Here is a 20,689-nt window from a genome sequence, read left to right on the forward strand (position 1 = left end):
AGTGTGTCTAGCAGCTGAAGTTGTTGCCTTATGGAAGAACCCATCGGAGAAATGGCCAAAGCCTAATCAGATGGAAAAGGCTGGGGGTTAAAAAGTGATCTATGGCATATTCAACTTCACATTAAATGAGAATAATATGTTAGTAACTGTTTCTTTCATTTGTTCTTATGCTTCATCTGTTCATTCACTTATGGGGGACAGCCAGTTGCCTCCACAGTGTACGTGCGGTTTACATTAGCTCATATGGTTGCTTTCGTTGACGGAGATGTCTTCAAGCTGAGAAAGCTATCAAATACTTCCTAACTCCAGTGACAAACTACCCGTTGGCAGCTGGGAGCCTATTTCAATGCCAGCCTTTCCCAACAAGGTGCAGTAAGGCGATAGCTCTCTGGAACTGTGTCACCACCGGTGTGTGCTTTTGGCCTCATGTCACAGAATTACACAGATCCCTGAAGCATACAGTGGCTGATTTTTATCAGCACGTTGCTGCTTTTTCTCTTAATGTTGGCAAGAAATTGTAAAAGATCATTTGAGCCAGGTTTAATTCCTCATGGCTGAAGGCAGAGACACTCCAACAAGAGAATTATTCAACTAGCAGACCTCTCTGTAGCCTTACACTATTGCACGTGTCTCCTTAAACCACCCCCAAACCTAAGTATCTTCTGAGCAACGGGTGCTTTAGTTAGCCACTTGTTGAGCCATGCTTGCGTTTTTCTTTTCTTTTTCTTTTTACCATTTACTGTGTGATAGCAGTCTCCACTTTGCCTGTGGCTCATGAATTTCTCTCGCTCATTTTCCTCCATGTAACGCACAGGCTTCCATCTGCAAAGCATTACAGTAAATGACAGGAATAGAGAAATGATTTCACACACGTTCCGCATGGGCCAGATGCAGCTCCAGAGTCACTGCCGCAACTAAGTCTCATGTGGTAGGAAGAAATAAAGAAGGAGTAAATAAGTCTTACCCTGCTGCATTTTAGTGCATATGTTTGAGGTTCACAAAGTCAGTGCCTCTGCCCTGGTGCTGTATTATCGTTTATATTTGTCATTCAGCTCATGTGTGTTGGTCCGGCATCTCCAGATTTGACTCTCATAATTTTTTATGCTTTGTTTTTACAACTTGCAGCAACCAGCTGGAGTAATCATAAATATTACCTCATCCTCACCAGGACCATGCTGCTTTTTTCACAGCTTTTATTTGAAGGAGTCCATAATGCATATTCTTAGTAATAATAACTTTATTATTATTTTATTATATGTGTGGAAATTCTTAATATTGAAAATGTTATTATGTTTTTCGTGTGTCATTTGTATGTAGCTAAAGACTTTAAAATCCTTCTTTCCTATAACTACCCTCTGTAATATCAGTTCTGGGGCTGAGGCTGTTTAGTGGATTTGTTACCAAAATCTACATTTCTACTTAAGCTAATAAAGCATTTAACTGTATAATATTTATTACTTATATAATATGATTTAAGCTTTTCTGACTTTAAGTATATTCTAGCCTCTTAGTTAAAAAGTAACAAATATCTGCTGTCAACAGATATTATCCAGTCTCATCAAACACTGCTTGAATAGTAGAATAGTCTATTTTTGGCCGTCTTCACATAGTTTCCTGGTTAAATGTCCCAAGCAGCAATGCGTTCCTGTAATCTGTTTCACATATTTACACATATTTAGCGGACAGGCATTTGGTCAGGGGTGTAAATCAAAGTGGCGGTAACAGGATTCTGCGTGCCAGCACGTTGCGCTCCTAATCACCAGGGCTCAGTAAAAGATGGTGAGGCAGCCTATAACACTGCCCAGGGGAACCAATAAAACACTGGTTTGGTGCTCAGCCAGTTCTGCAGCCTGCTAGGGGTTTAATGCTTGAGGCACTTAGTCATACAGCACCATGCTTGTTTTTTTAGTTGGTTTTTTTTTTAAGGACTTAACTGAAAATTTCTTCTTGTCAGTTTTCATAAAAGATGCGCTCTTTAATTTTCTTGTAGCTCACTTCACTGTTATTCTCCTCGAATCCTCTTTTCCGTCTCATTTGGTCCTCTGAATATGTGGCTGCACAGAGTCAACCAGACTGTCCCCACCCTGTAGTGAAGCAGATGTTAACAATTACATCTGCTTCATCTTTTTGGTCTTCATTCGTCTTTTATTTATTTATTTTCTTGCCTCCATGATACGTGGTAACCTTTAAAGTCTCTATTTCATGTTTAACTTTGACCAAACACTGTATTTAACTGTAGATCTTAGCTAACACAGGATTAACTGTTTGGCATAATTATCCAAAATAGAAATATGACAATTTAAAGTAAAATTAACATGATTGTGAGGACAGTGGGTGTTCCATAGCACACAGACAGTTGTATGAGAAACACTTTTGTCTCAAAGGCACATAATACCACAGTCTCTAGTTTGGGTTCCTGGGTTTTTTGATGCTATGGCGAGGCTTCTGTCCATCGATTCGCAAATCACAAGAATTACTATTCCTTCTAGTATTGGTTAGATTTTAGTGAAACTTGCGCACACTGATGTGCTTAAGATCGAGGTGTAGGTCTTGTAATATGATGCAGATGATATATGGCAACTCATTTTACATTTTAGGCCGCATATAGCCCACTTAAATCTTGTGTGGGTCGAATCAGTGAAGGTCCCCTTCCTCTAGGTGGCCTTGTGTTTCTAAATATCACGTTACTTTGGACCTTTGACGTCTTCTTCAAGTTCAAACGTTCATAAAATGCCTTTTTTCTTAAAACACTTGTTTTAAATTCATCTGCCTGTCTTTGTATTGGCAACTTTTAGGAAGTGATCGTCTTATAAGGAAATTCTAAATATCACATCCAAACATTTTGTCACATTTGACCTCTGATCTCACTTTTACATTTACATCTGCCTTTCTTTCAAATTGATCTTTCTGTGTTAACGTCTCGGTTCCTTGTTCGTCTTCGGTGCTGGTCCTCATGTCAGTATTAGTTCTCTTCATTATTTCCCATTTTTACTTTGAATTCTGGGTTTTCTTTCATGTCTTGCATTAGTTTTGCTTTCTGTCGGTTTGATTGCTTTGATTTACTTTCACCTGTGTTGGTTATGTCCACCTGTGTCTCGGCCTCCTCCTGTCTACTCCCTAATCAGCACATTTTGTGTATACGTGTGTCATTTGTCTTTTGTGTCCCCTTAGGTTGATCTTTTTGCTGCTTGACCTCCTCTTGGACTCTTTCCATCTTTTGTTTCTTTACCGCCACCCATTAAAGCCTTGTTTTATTTCTTATTCTGCCTGCTTGAGTCCTTGCGACACAAAAATGTTATCAGAAAGGCTAAACTGAGTGTAAACTGTCTTCTACCTTCCTTTCTTCTTACTGACCTCAGTTTTCATGAGTTGAATGGGTCTTAATAATACACGTACATTCCCGTAAATATCAGTGTTTAATGTTAATTACATTTTAAGGGCCAGTTCCTTTATTCCTAAAGAAAGCTAAAAGGGATTAGAGTTGGATATTTGTTGGCTTGTTTGGCTTATTATATGTTGTTTGTGCTTGCTTTGCTGTAATTATAGGTTTGTTCTGCATGTGCAACAACAGTTATTTTTCTTGTGGAAAATTACCCCCTTTGCTTTTTTCCCATTTTTCTTGCTCACTACACTCTTGTCTAGTGTAGGCTTATTGAATATATATAATATAATGATCAGGTTAATTTTGTTATACTACATAAAGCACAAAGATGATGAGATATTTACACCAAATGCTGTAAGACCCTTTAAACCCATCTCCACATTTGTCCTGGACAAACAGACCCCCACTAGGACCCGAGCATAGACAGACCACATAACCTTTGTCGTTTCTCTTCCTTTGTTTGTCTCTATAATGCACTCCTGCTTTTCTTCTTCTTCTCTTTTTCCTCTGCTGCAAAAACGTTTCTGCCCCTCTCTGAGCCTGGTTCTCACGAAGGTCTCTTCCTGTTAAAAGGGAGTTTTTCCTTCCCACCATTGCCAAGTCCTTGCTCATAGTGGACCAGCTACTGTGAATTGGTGCTTATAATATCATTGAACTGAAGTGAAACTACAAAGGCCTAACCTTCATTGTCACGTCTGCAGATCTTTGCCAACACACAAACGTGTGCCTCGGTTTGAGGTGTTCATGTTTTGTTGTTCACAGCATGCCTGTGGCTTTTTACTTTTAGGAGCTTTTTGGGACAAAAAAACCCAAGAAAAGCATCCTTGGAGCAAACACGGGACAACAATGAGTGAGAATGAGAGCATGGTAACCACAAAATGACATTTCACTTATTCACTCATTCCACGTGTTGTCAGCCGGCACAACAAAATGCTGTCTTTTAAACAAACAAAGCTAGCTTTATGATCTCTCTTTTTTTTTTCTTTTGGCTCCAAAAACAGTGTCCATCAAATTTTAGAGAGTAACACTGATGGCACATTTTGTAACCAAACAATGCAGCTATGCACATTTGCTAAACCATTTGTCATAATTTTCAAGATTTTTCCCTGTGACAAATCTCTGGTCACACAAAGTGTGAATATTAATTTGCTTTTCTCTGGCTATTCCTTCAACGTTATTTTGTTACACAAGTGTTTCAGGAATGCCTAACATCTGTTACTTTTTGAAATTTTGAAAAGCACAAAAGCTGCATTACTTTCCTAGGACAGCGTGGGAATGATTAGTCGTTAATTTTCCATCCTCTGTCTCATTGAGAGGTTGAGGAGATTATGTCCTTCTTTAGTGTTTAGTGTATGTGCATAAATATTTGCAACTCTGTACATTTGCGTTTTGTGCACATGCACGCCATCCTCCTCTGTCCACAACTACATGTCTTCCCGTCACACATAAATGCGCTTTGACGGGAGTGTATGTGTGGGCTGCCTAGAGACAGGCTGGGACCTCCTCTTAAGGCTTGAGCTGCCTTTCTTCCCACAGCACCCAGCAGGAGGATGTCCATGGGAAGTATAGTGCCGTGCAGAGGGGAAGAAACCTGGAAAAGAAGAGGGAGTACCTCAGAACATGCATGGTTAATTAGTGGCTGCTATGGGAACTTGAAAGGGACAGAGAAATATGGTCAACACAGCGTGCAGCAAAGAAGCAGAAGTTGTCACTATTTGTGTAAGTGCAAACACATAATGCTAACATTAGATACACCATATCAGATAAAAGTGAAGTGTCGTCTGTTTCCACCCATCCTCTCTTGCGAGGTCTAAACATTATATGTCAGTGTGTTCCTCATAAAGCTGTCTTCCTTAGAGGAACCTTTCACACATAAATTATTATTGTGTGTTGTGCCGTCCATCGTTGGTTAATCAGGCCCAGTATGGCTCAAGGAACAGTGCGTATCCTGAATTTTACTTATTGTTTAGGGTTTTAAAAAAGGGCTTGGGTGGTTACACAAAATATATTTTTACCTTTTCTCATGTTTTTGTTTTTGCTTTTTTTGGGGGGGGGGGATTAAAAAGCTGTGCTACTAAATCTTGCCTTTGGGAACACAGACAGGATGTCATAAAGAAAATTTAAAAATGGCTCCTGTTTTTCATATATTTATTATTTTGTTTTTAATACTTTTTATGATTGTGATTTGGGGCTTTTTCTCATTTCCATATGGTCTGGTTATTCCCTTTTGGTCTCGTTGGAGCTAGTTATGTCAACATAAAAAGCCCTCAACACAAAGACCTCAAGAATCCCAACACTGAACTTTTAGTGATTGCAGGAGCTGTTTGTTTCACACAGAGGAGGGCGAGACAGCAAATACACGGAGACCTACAGAGGTCAGACCATAGTTCACTTTGAGGTTTACTAGTCTGTTGACTTTGTGCACGCTAGCACTTCTCATTAAGGAGCGAGACAGAAATGGCAGACAGCACAGCTGGTTCATTCCTGCCTTAGAGCTGGACAAACCATTAGAGCGCATTTTATTGTAGAAAGGATAAAAACAATCTTGGCTTTACTAACGTACATTATCAAGCTGATTGAGAACATGCTTCCTTTAGCATCTGTGTGGTTTGTATTTTTATAGGTATTATTTACCCTTCAAGGTCTTTGGTGCCGTGTCAGCTTGTGGTATCTTGCATTTGTAGACAGTGCACTTGTTACTAGTTATCTGTTCCCTTGAGTTAAAATTGAGGGATTTTTGCAGGGGCTGAGGGTTAAGAGCCAAGGTAGAGAGACTGAGTGGCCTGTATATAAAAAGATAGACATCCACTGTGAGTCTTGCTTTAAAGGATTGATCTCAGCATTTTGGCTTCTGTCATCTAAAATGGGACCCAGAGGTGGCCATATTTAGATATTTTAAATATGAATATTTTACTGTGAGTCTGTGTGGATTTCCTCATTTGCTCACTTTGCTCACTTTTAGACACAGTCTCAAAATACCGATTAGAGGAACTGCAGGTTTTCAGTTACGCAGCAGCTTAGTTTTTCTTTCCTGGAGGTTGCTTCTTAGGATTTAGAGGGACCTGTCCCTGGGTTAGTCTAAGACAGTAAGATTTTTGTTTATCCTAAAATGTAGTATTTCCTTCTTTATTTGTTTAGGTTGGGTTTTTTTTATTAGTTTTTTTGTATATCTGTGTCTTTCTTCTTTAGAGACTAGAGGGTTTTTTTATTGCCTTACACTGCAATTCCCCTTCAGCTCTACCAAGCATATTAGCAAGTTTGAACTTGATTTGATTCCCTGGTTTGTAACTTCGTTAGGCAAGCTGTTATTGTTCTCATTAGACACTTTATTCATTACAGCTGATGGCTGTTTTCAGTTGGCAGTTAAAGAGCCAAATACTTTCCTCGGAGTTTGGTGGAGACCTAAAAGAAAGCAAAGGGGGTGGTGAATATTTGATCTTTTTTGGCATTTGACATTAATCACGACTCTTATCACTAGCTGATAACATCACCCTGTGTGTGTTGTAATTAGAGAAGTGTTTGCTAAGCTAGCCACGTCAACTTAAAAGCTAGTTTGTCAGTGTTGTGTTAATAGTGTCTTATGTTACAAAAACAATCCATTAACCCAGGTTTAAAAAAATGATATAATATGCAAATGTGCACATAAACACTTCCCTTCAACTCCAACTGTCTGTCCTGCATTCCTTCTGTGCTCACTTCCTTCTACCTCTCAGACAGATTTTCAGCTTGCGCATTGGTATGCCAGGTATTGAGTAGCAACAGCATGCCTGTGGTTAAGTGCAGGAATGACTGAAGCTTAGCTATATTATGTTCACTATGACAATTGCAGGATTGGTACTATGGCAGAAACTCTTTCAGAATGCAGAGAGCAGCAAAGGTCTGATCAGGTCATCCTGGTGCTTGCACATGCATAATTTCCACTAAAAGATGGTGTTTAAGCATCTTAATTTGTTTTTTGTTTTTGCAATATTGACTTTGCTTACATCTAATTATTCCAGCTTCTGATTTAACAACTTGCTTTGTTAGATTTTTCTTTTCAAATAAATACATTGTGAGAAAACATCAATGTTTAATATCTCCACAGACTAAAAGTCCACCCCTCTGATTCATAGCGGGTCAAATCCCGTAAAGTCCACCGAGCACAGAGAGAGGGTTTGTCAGTATTATTCTTTCACCTCCTCTTCTTCTGTTTAATGCCTTTCACAGTACTGGGTAAATCTTTCAGTGTTGTACCCTACATTTTTTATTATCCCACCATCTTTCCATGCCCAGATGCAAACTGTGTGGTCTTACCTTCGCGCTGTGTTTCTAAACTACTGCGGCAGCGTTGCTACACACTCTCTCAGCCACTGAGTCTGAAGCCCTTGTTGCATTTTTTTTTGTTGTTGCTATTCTTTGACCAGGCAGTCACATGAGTAATTTAGCTAAAAATGACCTGACTAGTTAAATAAAAGACTAAAAACAAACACGCACGCACAGATAACAGGTGTTCGCTCAGCTGCGACGCTGATACCATCAAGAGATGGATGCAAAGGACTCGACATTGAGAAAAGGTCAAGAGGTTGATTAAATGAAAAGAGAGAGCCAGGCTCACGTCCCCGTGGCTGTCGGGTTTTAGAAGAAGGGCCCAAGCCGCAACTGTTATTTTGGATTTTGTTTCTGTTCACTTCATGACAATCCGGCCACCTTCGTGTTTGCAGGGCCCATCTGAGTCTGATTCAGCGCAACTTGAGCACCACTTAGCTTTATCCTCTGGAAGAATATGCATGTGCTGTGTTAACAAATTGCTCAAAGCTGCTTTGTCATGTAGCGGATGGAAACGAGCCCCACTGTTCCTTTTACCACAAACTGTTATGTTTATACATCTCATTAAACTTTTTTTGTGTGCGTGTTACTGGAAAACTATCCGTCAGTAATTGTTTCAGTGATTAGGTGGTCAAAAAATGTGGTTTCTCCGTTGACCAGACAGAGATGGTGGAACAAGAGAAGAAAAATGTGTTTTGATGTGTGCGGATGGGGGCAGAAATCGGAGCCGGTCTGCTCGTACCAGCAGCTCATCAAGGCTATTGAGTCAAGGCTATGGTGTCTTCTGTAACAATCTCTCGGGTTCTCTTTGGAGCGGGTATCGCTTCATTCTAACTCTCCCAGATGTTGCGTTATGAGCTCAAAGCATTCTTGGACACACACAAGTATGTGGACATGCATAACTGTTGTGATTTACTACAAAAATGTGATAGCGATCTTATCTTTTACTTCTCTCTCTCGCTGACTCTCTGCTCTCCCTCCCTCAGTCTTTCGCCGTGTCTCATAATAAATCTGTTGTTCTGTGAGTTTTTTATAGTGTTTTACGGTGCTTATTCCTGCTTCTATCATTAAAGCAGAAGATTTAGTGTGGGCGTGCTGGACCTGCTAAAGGTAAAACACAGAATTTCGTCAGAGGGTCACGGTTAGTGCAGCCAAGCTAAGTCTTGAGGCTGTTAGACCGACCCCCAACGATGTGGTTAGGGATTTTTAAACCAAACCTTGTGTGTAAATTTTTCAGAAAAGATCACACTTGTCGTTTTGAAAACAATCCTTTTCTGTACTCCTGAATGTTTTTTTTTCTTTTTAGAGATTTAGGATTGTTATCCAACAGGACTGGAATTTCTGCTTTTGAGATATGAGAGAGATTGGTGGCGGGAATAGAAGCGATAAAGGTGGTGATTCAGATTGAGCAGAAAGAGCAAGTATGGACACAGTCATATGAATGTGTGGGTGTGTGTGTGTGTGTGTGCATGATACAAAGACTCGGATCCACAACAGTTGTGTGCCAGAGACGGACAGAATGAGACTGATAAACTCGCTGATAATTCAAGAGTTGAAGACACCACAGAGTCAAAACATGTGAATGTGGATCCTTGAAAGGTGCTCCGCTCAACGCCTCAAGAATGTTTCGTCTTGTGAAGAAGGTTTGAAGAAGTTGTTTTAGGGTTTATGTTTCTCCCTTTATTTTTCTTCTTCCTTCTCTCGAGTTGACCCCTTTAACTCATCTGCACACATGTAATGTACTCGGGCTTGTAGGAAAAACAAATATTAAGCAGTCGTGTTTTGCGTACATAAATCACTGGCTTTTATGGTTTTAGCATTCCCAATAATGCAGACTTGGCCGGCCATGAGCGGGTGTCTCGCATACACTCAGACATATACACTAAGGTGAGTATGTTCTGGAGGTTTGAGTCAGCAGTTATGAGCTGTTCTTCCAGACCATTAGCCTTGAAGAAAATCAGAGATTTCCAAACTGTCGGCTGGGCTGCTGCTGTCAAGCACCAGAATGTCCTTCTGAGACTGACCACAGTCTGTTTAGCTGGACAATATTTTAACAGGGCTGTAAGTCCTTCATCAAGGCCATTATTGGTGGATTGTGTTTTTATATTAGACTTTACTGAGTGCTGCAGTGTGTGTAGCGTAAACCAGCAACAGTTCGGGGCACATGTGGTCTTTCCACACCAGGAAAAATAGATTAGAGTGGACCTACGTCGCCAGTGTGATTCCTGTTTGAAATGTACATTTCAGCTATGGCTCTGGTATGCAGAATAATTACTGTGCACTGCGTGATGTCGATGGGTGATTGCAAGCATGCCATTCTAATTATCTGGTTTTATTTTCAAAACCAGAAGATATTTTCATTTCTTTTCATTTTTGAGTCAGAAAATAGCAAAAACGAAGTGGATTTACAAAGACACCGATACAGATTATATGCAGCTTGCCTTGTGTTACCTGCTGAGATATACCGTAGTTTTGTAAATATCATTTGTTTTAGTTGTATTCTATTCATTTTGGCTAATTATTATTAATCTCTGTGTGTTTTTTCTATCACACAACATGAATCGCGACAGGTTTAGAGGAAGGCTGCCTCTCCCCGAGCCTGGCTCTACGGGACGTTTCTTCCTGCGTTGTGCTTGCTCACAGGGGATCGTCTGATTGTTGGGGTTTTCTCTGTTTTCTTTGTAGTATTGTAGGATCTTTATCTTACCTTAAAAAGGCACCTTGTGCTTTGAGACTGATAAATAACACTGAATTTGATAATTCAGTGAGTGTAATTATTTCTTCAGATAATTTTTAGCTTTGAAACTAAAGCAAGTCTCCACATTTCCTTGTTTCAGTGTATTTGTTGATCGAATAATGTCTTTCAGATATTACTATTGTCCAATAATCTATCAACTTCAAGTCAAGAGTGCAAAACAGTTCCACACTTCCTCTTTAACATGTGTACTGTATTTTGTGTTTAGCGTTTAAATTACAACCATGACAAGAGCAGGAGTTTTCTCAGGTAACCTAACAGCAGAGAGGGTCATAGCGGTCGTGACCCTCACCCTTTTGCTGTCTGTCTTATGTGCCACGTCCTCTCCTCTCTGCTCTGCTCTGAGGCAGTCACAACTACCAACTGGTTCCCAGGCCCTGAGCGACAGGTCACGCTATGGTCGTCTAGCCTGGGCCCTTAACGCGGAACACATCCTTTCAGGGGCGCTGCGATCATCATCTCACCTACTGCACCTACCAGCTTTTTAGAGATGTAGAGACACAACACACAAACATGTCTCGGTAATGAAAGTAGCTATTTATTTCCTCTAGCACGCTAGTCTTAATTCCTAAAGTGTGTTTCATGCAAATGAGCATTTTAAGTATTTGTGTTTCCCATTAGTGCATCCTTATTTCTCCCTCATGCCCACCCACATCCTACAACAAGCCCATTCCCACTGAGCACTGACAATCAAGAGGCTGAGCCCTCCCACCAGTTTATGACCAGTGACCTGACTGTTTTATAACTGAGCAAGTCTGGACCAGTTTTCCACACATTTGTGTGTTTTTGTGCTGACATGAGCATCTGTCATTTTTCAGATAGTATTTTTTTTAAATTTATCTTAGAAAAGCATCTGTATGCGTTTCATCATTTTAGTGTACATATCTGTTCAGCCCGATTAAGCCCCCTCGTCCTTAATCGGCCCTTCGTCCCCTCCAGTGAAAATAAAGATTGGGCTTTTCATTCTTCATGTCAACATTATGTAAAGCAGATGTAATGCCGATCATGCAGAATTCTGTTAAGTTGCCTCGAGATGTGTTGAAGCTGCGTTGCAATGGGCTATTTTTCTGCACGTGTTTGGTGTTTTGCAGAGATGCGTTATGTGGCGGCAGCAATATTAGTAGCAGTGTTGCAGGTCTTGCTGTTTCTGCCTGCGGAAATGGATTAAGTGAGCGATTGGCCGCACCGATTTGGGTAGCCTGTGTCGGTATGAAGATAATTTGGAATGCTAATGAAGCGTTATTCTGTTTCTTGAGGACACGAAGAAAAATACTGTGGAAGCTTCTGCATTTTTTTCCATTTGGCAACTTTGCGTGTGGTTATATGTGGAATTGGATGGTGGGTGTCATAAGGGTCACTGCAGACCTGTTGACATCGGATTCAGTGAGTTTAATTAAATCGTGGTCCGTGTGTGTGTGTGTGTGTGTGTGTGTGTGTGTGTGTGTGTGTGTGTGTGTGTGTGTTGGTCCAGAGGATGGGGGCCCGATGGAGAAAGCAGAGAGCAGGCGCTTGGCAGCCCATCTGAGGGGTTCGTCACTGGGGCTCACACACGGCCACAGCTGGCCTCTCCACTGACAATCCTGGCTTTTCTCCCCCTCTCAGGAACGCACTGCGTCAACTCTAATTCCTTTCTAATGAACTGGCTACTGAAGGTAGCTAGGCAGGCAGACCCGGCACACTTATTAAAAGCACATAGTGGAAACTAAACACATACTCAGTGGAAAAAATATGTCACACTTTTGTACATTTCAGTTTTCAGCAGGATGTCTGTGCAGCTTGGCTCAAGCACCCGTTGAGAAACTTCAAACTCATAATGTCTTTGAACCTGCAGTCAGCTCAAGCAGAGCTGTATCTTTAGATTTTAAACCATATGAGAACCTACAGTTTGTCTCATTGTGAAGTTTTTTATCGCCTACAATTGAGCCACAAAGACTCCTTTGTCTGATATGATCTGATGATCCGTGCGGTTTACACTTATTCACTGGTTCAGTTCAATTTTCTAGTCCAAATAAAGATAGTATCTCCATATACCATACCTTATGCATGGAACAATGATGTACATGTCTTTGGGAGGTCTGAAAATACTTCTGGAAATCACAAACAAACCAGATTAACCAGAATAATCAAGCCACAAATAGATTTTAGAGTAAATAGCATTGATTTTTAAATTACAACTGTACTTTTCAACATGCATAAAGAGTCAAAGATGTTAATGGCTGCAGACATGACTGTAGAATGCACTATCCAATCAAAGTGTGCTGGAAGATGCCACTCTGACACAAATCACCTACCTAAGCCTATTTTTCTAATGCTGCAACGTTAATTTGTATCGTCCCTGTTGTATAAATAAATAAAATGCAAATATAAAACATTGTTACAGCCTGTCGTGGTAGCTTCCTTGCAGTTGCCTCTTTCAGTTGACAGAGTGCATCACTGGATCATGAAAAAGAGATGAATCTTCAAAGATGAGTCCACTCCTTGATGGATCAGTTTTGATGGCCTGATGGGAGACTTACACAGAGATAGTAACGTGGTTTTAATGCTGTGGTCTATCGGTGCAGTGCTGTATTTAGTATAAGAAGGTCGGAGCTGAAACTTTGGTTTCCTCTTGTGGGAATGAGATAAATTTGGACAGTTTTACGTGAGGACAGTTGAATGTATTTCAGTTAAAGGCTAGTACAACTATGATACAGAGTGAGTCGAGCGGCCTCACTGTGACCCTTTGCTTTTACTTCTGTGGTGCAGCCTGTGGATCCTCTGTTGCTGCTAATGGAAACTGCTAAGCACATTGAGACAACACAAAGCGCATAGGTTTGATTGCTGTGTCAGTTTACAAAGGTGACAGAGTTCATCAGCTTTGATGTATTGTTTATTTGCCTGCGTCTGGCACCCTTGATGGATCGTGATGCTATAGTTTGAAAGCATTTGTCTGTTCCAAAGCTTTTGTTGACTTTTTAGGTGATCTTTTCCATGATTATCCATTTTCACTTGGATTATCTCCTATGAAAAGTATTCCCTTTTCTTTAATTTCACATACTTCGTTAGCAGTACATTATAAACCAACCTCGAATTTTCCATCCAGGGCCCTGTTTCAGGAAGCCGGTTTGGAAAACTCAGAGTGAAAAACGACACTCACGGTTGAGTAACCCCGAACTGTCCAACTCGGAATATTCCGTTTCAGAAAGGCTGATAACAATTAGTTCAGTCAACGCGGAGTTGCTTTAACCCCAAGTGAAGCGCGCGGACGAGGATACATAAAGCCCTGATAAGCGGAGCACAGATTAAGCGAGTCACCATGGAGACGGAGGGAAAGAAGGCGTGGTCAATGTATTTCACAGCGCTTGAGGCCGAAATTCTGATGGCAGCATATGCCGATAACATGCAAATTCCGCGGAAAAAAGTAACACAGCCACAGCTGCAAAAGAAAGGGAGCATGCATGGCAAAACATAGCCGACAGAGTCAATGCATGAGTGTTAATATAAACATTGATCTAGGGATTTCCACCCATTTAACACGTTATTTTATCATATGTTATTTTATTTGTTATTTTATACATTTTATTTTGTGATGTGATGTGAGCGCAGGTGCAACCCAACAGGCCCCAAACGTGCCTGGCAGCAAGTAAAAATGAAATATAAAAATATAGTCCAAACAGGTAAGGTGTAATTGTATTATGAGCCATAGTGCTTGGTCTGTTTGTCCCATGTAAATCAATTGCAGTTAGAGGCTACATTAATTTTCTTTCTGTAAGCACTTATTGAAATTATCTGAGCACATTACAAGTACATATTTGCTTACTCTGTATGCTCAAATGTGGCCCGTTATAGCCAACAGAAAAAAAGCGGAGGCCCGAAAAACAGGTGGGGGTCCTCCACCACCACCACTCACAGAGGCTGAGCAGTTGGCCCTCAGCCAAAACAGTGGGCGCCCTGTGGCTGAAGGCATCTCTGCGGGGACATCCTCTGAGTCAATAACCCCGCAAGACACAAGTGCCTACATAAGGGGTAAATTCAAAATAATACATGATGTGCATACATCCTTTCTTCACAGTCACCTTTGCAGTGCGACACATTCATTTGATAAACTCTTTACCATAATGAATTATTTTGTAGTGAAGTTATTTTCCGACTGATTTTGCCTTCCCTCAGCCTTGGTTGTCTTTGAGAGCATAATGACAATGAAGTGTAAGGTGCTTGGTATGTTTGTTAATTGCCATTTGGTCCCTTGTAAGTTATAAGTGACCTGTATAAACCTCATATTCTATCAGTTGATGGTGGTGGTGTACTGCATCTGGTGCAGCCTCCTGTTGAGCCAGACCAACATGCAGTTGTGAGTAATACTCCACAGATTATATGAGTTTACAGTAGAACAGCAATGTTGTCTATTTCTTTACTATAGGAAAATAATGAAGAAACATTGACAGCTGTTACAGAGGAGGAAGCAACAGAGACACTTTATGAGGTTTACATCTTTTAATACTTTGTGTACAGGAAACACAGGTGACCAATAAAGCCAGTTGAACAAAAAATCTGTTTATTCTTCTTTCAACATGTTGAGGTGATGGGTCAAAAGAAATGATTGTGACATATGGTGTCTCTGACTGCGCTTCCATCTTGTATGTCCGTGGGAGGGTCAGGATGTTCATGGTTTGGATCACTGCTGATGTTTGGTTCAGAAGGACAGTGTTCTCCTCTAATTGTGGCAATGTTGTGAAGAATCACACATGCCACAATAATGTCACATGCCCTTTCTGGGGTGACCCTGAGTCTTTGCAGGCACTGGAACCGGGCCTTAAGCATTCCGATAGTCATTTCAACTCTGGCTCTTGTCCTGCAATTAGCCAGATTATATCGCTGCTGTGGGCCCGGTTCAGGGTCAGAGTAAGGGGTAAGCAAATAGGGTAAACATGGATACCCCCTATCACCAAGCAAGTAGCCAGTGAACTCTCCTAAGACAGAAGGATACACTTCAGTTCAAATGTCCCTGAAGCAATTGGTCTTTATATATTTTAAAGTATTCTCAACTCACCATGTCCAAATTTTGTGCTCAGTGTACATTCACGGAATATTTGTGAGTCATGGACAGAGCCTGGCCACTTGGCTTCCCCATTTGTGATAATGTTGGCAGCATCACATATGATCTTCACAGTGCAGAGAACACAAATTAGCATCCATTACTATAATGAAATAATTTGTTAGTTTGACATGCTACAGGGAACTATGTACCTGTACATTAATGCTGTGGAAAGACTTCCTGTTCACATAGTCTCCTTCATTTACTGAAGGAGCAATGATTGGAATGTGAGTGCCATCTGTACAGCCAATCACGCCTGGGAACCGTGAGAATAAATGTGCAATTTAAGTAGTAGTCCAAGTATCACCACATCATACATTAAGTTTTGGTCATCCTGATACCTGCAATTTTGTGGCATCCCTCTTTGATAAATCTTGTGGGTCTGTGACCGGGGAACACCACAGACGAGTACAGGAGACGTTTCAGTGCAACTGTAACATTCCTGACTGCCCGACAGACGGTAGCCTTGGAAACGTGCTCAGCGTCACCAATATTATACAGAAAGCTCCCGTTTGCAAGAAACCGAAGTGCAATACAAATAATATGTACAGAACTGAGAGGATGTCCGCGATGTGTCACATGAGCAATATTAGGCCTGAGGATGTTATTCAAATAAATTATAGATTGTGCTGAAAAACGGTAACGTTCGCACAGAAAATCATCAGGAAATGATAAAATGTCCGAACGCGCTCTAATCACTCTCTCCCGGCGGAGAGCTCTGCGGAGAATTTGGGCTTCACGATCTACTGGCTCTTCAAGGAAGTGGCACGCCATGTCCGACACTTCCTACTGTCAGGTTTCCGACAAAGGGGCGGAGACAGTCAGGGTTAGTTGTAGTAAACCTGCTAGGGGGCAGGTTAGCTTCACGGAGTGTGTCGTCATAGTGACTCACTCAGGCTGCAGCTGAACTCGCTTTGTGAAACCGAAAACCCAGAGTTTTCGTTAACTCAGGGTATACTTACTCAGTTTTTCCACTAAACCGGCTTCCTGAAACAGGGCCCTGGAGACAAGCTTACAGCTTCTGTGAATCCCATTTAATATCAGTGGATTATTCCACTCCAGTCCCTTCATTATCGAGGTAATGTTAGCACCCGCAGCGCAAGTGTGCATAAAACCATTAGCTGTGTCCAACTCATTTACACAAAAGTAATAACACTAGAACAGGAAGGTTGTGCCCTTTCACAGAAAGCAATAAAGAGAGGAAGAGGGCAAGGTTATCAGGAGAACAAGTAGATATTCTGCCGGTCATATGAACTGTCTTCATCAGATAGTGAAAATAACTGAAAAGCATGTGCTTATATGGTCACACTTTTAGATGGGAGATACAGCTCTTAGTTACAGCCAGATGGTTATCACACCAGATATTTTTACAAATCAATTTTATACTACAGTACATATGCCACATTATTAATCTACTTTATGTCTGTACATGTGAGAACAGATAGAATAAAGTCAAAAGTACAATTAAAACCTAGTTGAAGGTTTTACGGTCATTACAGCTGTAACTTTACAGCCATACAAGCGATGGTATCTATTTTTCTCTATGTGAAACTCAGAACAATATCAGATGTCATGAACCTTTTCCCAGATATTCGTAGTGACCAGGGGACAACTAATGTAGAATCGCTGATCCATCGAGGACAAGACAAGATGATAGTTTATTAAATTTAAATGAAATTTGTAGATTGTTTCGGTGGAGTTTAATAAACTGCTTGCTATCTAAAATATAACGGGACACCGGAGTATATTCTCGAGCATCTTTAATCTCTTTTCAACTTTAATCTCAGCCAAACAGATTTACTCAGGAACAAATAAAATACTAAAAAAGCCAAACAATAACATTTTTAAGTTATCTAAGTGACTCATATATCATGTTTAACCTGAGTAGCGAAAGACGGCGGTGGGTTTGAAGACGATTTGCGGGGAGTCCGGTGTTCTCACGGGCTCTAGTGAGCCTTGCCCCCGGCTCGCTATCGAGCTAGTGGGTAAAGAAAACGTCGGAGCGCTTTTGAAAATATTTGGTGTCTTGATAAACTGAGCAGATATTTGAGGTTTACACAGCTACATTCTTGCCTAAACGTTTATTTTGTGACCCAGAAAGAATAATGAGAGTAATATTAAAACTAACTAGCTGCCGCCATTGTTGTAAACTGCGCTATGAATTCTGGGAGACAGCTTCTTCTTCTTCGGGGTTTAACGGCAGCTGGCATCCTTGTACATGCAGTGCTGCCATCTTCTGTTTCAGTCCGTTATTACACTCTTAAATCCTACTACTTATTCCTGCGTCTTTTGGGATCTTACAAAGCTTCAAACGACGCGTCGACTATTAAATTAGTCGTCGACGATTTTCATAGTCGACGTAATCGTGACTAGTCGACTAATCGTGGCAGCCCTAAATGCTACCCAGAAAGAGGAGGCCTTTGAGGAATATGAAGCCAGCTCAGTTTTTGACATTCAAAGCTCTGAATGTGACTGCCTTTTGTTCTGGGGAGGCCAGTCCATGACTGATAGGGTTCCATTGTGTGTTTTTCTATCCAGGCATGCTTTCACTGCATGAGCGGTGTGTTTGGGATCATTGTCATGCTGAAAAATGAAGCTGTTGTCTATCAGATGGTTTCCAGATGGTACTGAGTGATGGATTAAAAATCTGATGGTACATTTCTGCGTTCATATTTCCATCAATATTGACAAGATTCCCAAACCTACTGGCTAAAATATAGCCCCAAACCATGTCAGAGTCTCCACCGTGTTTTACAGATGGCTGTAGACACTCACTGTTGTATTCAAAATTTGAATACATCGCTTTATAAGATATGTTGACACTGATTTTCAGTCGTTCTTGTATAATTTGGCATGACTCAGTCCTTTCTCCCCATTTCCCTTCCTTAAGAATGGCTTCTTGACAGCCACACTTCAGTGAAAAGTAGTTGGATCAACAGATCCATCTCTCAGATTTGCTGGGGAGACCACGTTCATGCTTCAAAATCAGTGATTCAAAACTGCTAAAATGTGCTCTGACCTATCCCAAGAGTCTTTGTGGCCAAATAGTCCGATAGATAGCTGACCAGCAGGATTGCAGTGAATCAGTCAGATACAGATGGACAAGCTGAAGCTTTCAGTCTGTAGAGGCAGGTGGGCTGATAAAGTGGGCTGATTGAGGGTGAAGGGTCTGTTGATCTGTGAACTCAGAGATAGCGCTGCACCCATCACTCCCACTGACGGGGATGACATAACCAGGACACTGATAAAGAAGATGGGAGTAGGGCGGATGGTGTGAATAAAAGGCAGGTTATATTGTATACAAACATTACAGTGGACACTCTCCACTGCTGTGACTCAAGATAAAGTCAAAATGGCTTTTTTCTGGTGGAACTTGGTGAACTCTGAGTGTTCTCGTCATGAAAAGTAGTATTTTATAGGTCTAGCACATGGTTACAAGCATACAGCATCCTCTACAATTAGCCTCTCACTTCAAGTGAAGAAGAATACTTAAACAAGGACAAAAGGAGAACCCTTTTATAGAAGGATTAACAGCAGCGAGAGGGCGAATTTCAATAAAATAGTTAATAGTTCGAGTGTTTGTCCATCCAGTCTGAATAAGACTACAACAACTGAGCTGGTTTCATATTCCTCAAAGGCATCCTCTTTCTGGCTAGCTCTTACCTGTCATCTGGAGCTTATTGAGCTGTCTACTGTGTGTGTGTTTTTGTGCACGTGTGTGTTTATAGCAGTAAGGTTAGCCAAGCTTTAAGGCCGTGATCTCACACGACAGAGAAAGGTCCCTTTGAGTGATACAGATCTGGTCGTAGCTCAACCCATAACATTATACCTCCACAGGCTGCTTCCATTAGCTCCACCTATACTCTTTATACTGTAACAGTACTGTGTGTGTCTGATAGCATCAGTGTGACTGGATGTGCCTGCACACTCACAAGCATTGTGTGGGTGTGCATTTTCATATTTCCGAAGAACATACGGTACAAGAACATGCACCTCAGTGTGCTACTGAAAGGACTGTGTGTGTGTGTGTGTGTGTGTGTGTGTGTGTGTGTGTGTGTGTGTGTGTGTGTGTGTGTGTGTGTTTTTGGCGTGCACAAGATTTGGGAAGTGCATATAATTGGGCACCTGCAGCTAAAGTTGGAAAGAAACTTCAGGGTTGATGGAGTTCAACCAAGCAAAAATGTCCAGTCACTGAACATTAAGAATGGGCACAGCAATCAATTTACACACACACACACACACACACACACACACACACACACACACACACACACACACACACACACACACAATTTCTGCACTTGTCTTTCATCCACATGTCTGCTTGTCTGGCCCTCCATTAGCCAGTTATTCCAATAAAATACACTATCTCATACATTATCAAATGACAGCACATTCTCACAATAATACTATACCTGTGCTGATTCTGACTCACACACTCGCACACACAGACTCACTCACACAGATGCAGGCTGGGGTAATATACCCATCATATCTGCTGGTGATGAAGGCTGCTGTCATGGGGCAGAAGGTTGTTTTATGATGGTTCATTTGGGCCTGCGTGAGGCAGCAGTGTGAGGCGATGGCAGACGAGACAGGAGGCGTGCTCTCTGTGCTCTGCTTTGTGTAAACTCTGACAGGAGCAGAGTCCCAGTGACAGACTGAAGCCAGGGGGATTTGGGAGCACCGGGCGGCTCGTTGCAAATCATTGCAAGAGTTTGAAAGGTGTTAAGATGTTAGTGGGTGTAGATGCGACTGAGAAGAGTCTGGCAAAAGTTAAATCTTTCAAGGCGGGGTTGCTGAATTGTCATGTTTTCCAGCTGATATTATAATAACTCGTAATAAGTTTTCTCGTTTGGTTTTCTCTTTTTCTTTCTCTTCTGCAGTATTATTTGATGGCTAATTAGTGCATGTGGTTTTAACTTGGAAGCACACACCCAGCACTGGAAAGGTCTTATGTCTGGATTAGCATGTCTGGCTGCGTTCACTGCTACACTCGCACCTCTCCTGAATGAGCCCTGTAATTGTTTTCCTTTCATTCATAATCAGCCTGTGTGATCAGGATCTGCATAACAAGCTCAGTCCTCGCACTTAGCCCGGTGTGAGTCTAACTGCACTGTGTCATTAATAATACATGTATGCATACATCATTAAGCTGCGTAATTAGCCTGTG

The 20,689-nt window shown here is 41.2% G+C and overlaps 1 protein-coding gene across 2 annotated transcripts in view; it reads left to right on the forward strand.

Moving 5' to 3' along the window:
- Positions 1-20,689, forward strand: part of coro7 (coronin 7) — a 107,872-nt gene that overhangs the window by 79,066 nt on the left and 8,117 nt on the right. The window lies entirely within an intron of this gene.

This window comes from Rhamphochromis sp. 'chilingali', assembly GCF_963969265.1.
Source record: "Rhamphochromis sp. 'chilingali' genome assembly, chromosome: 15".
Lineage (NCBI taxonomy): Eukaryota > Metazoa > Chordata > Actinopteri > Cichliformes > Cichlidae > Rhamphochromis > Rhamphochromis sp. 'chilingali'.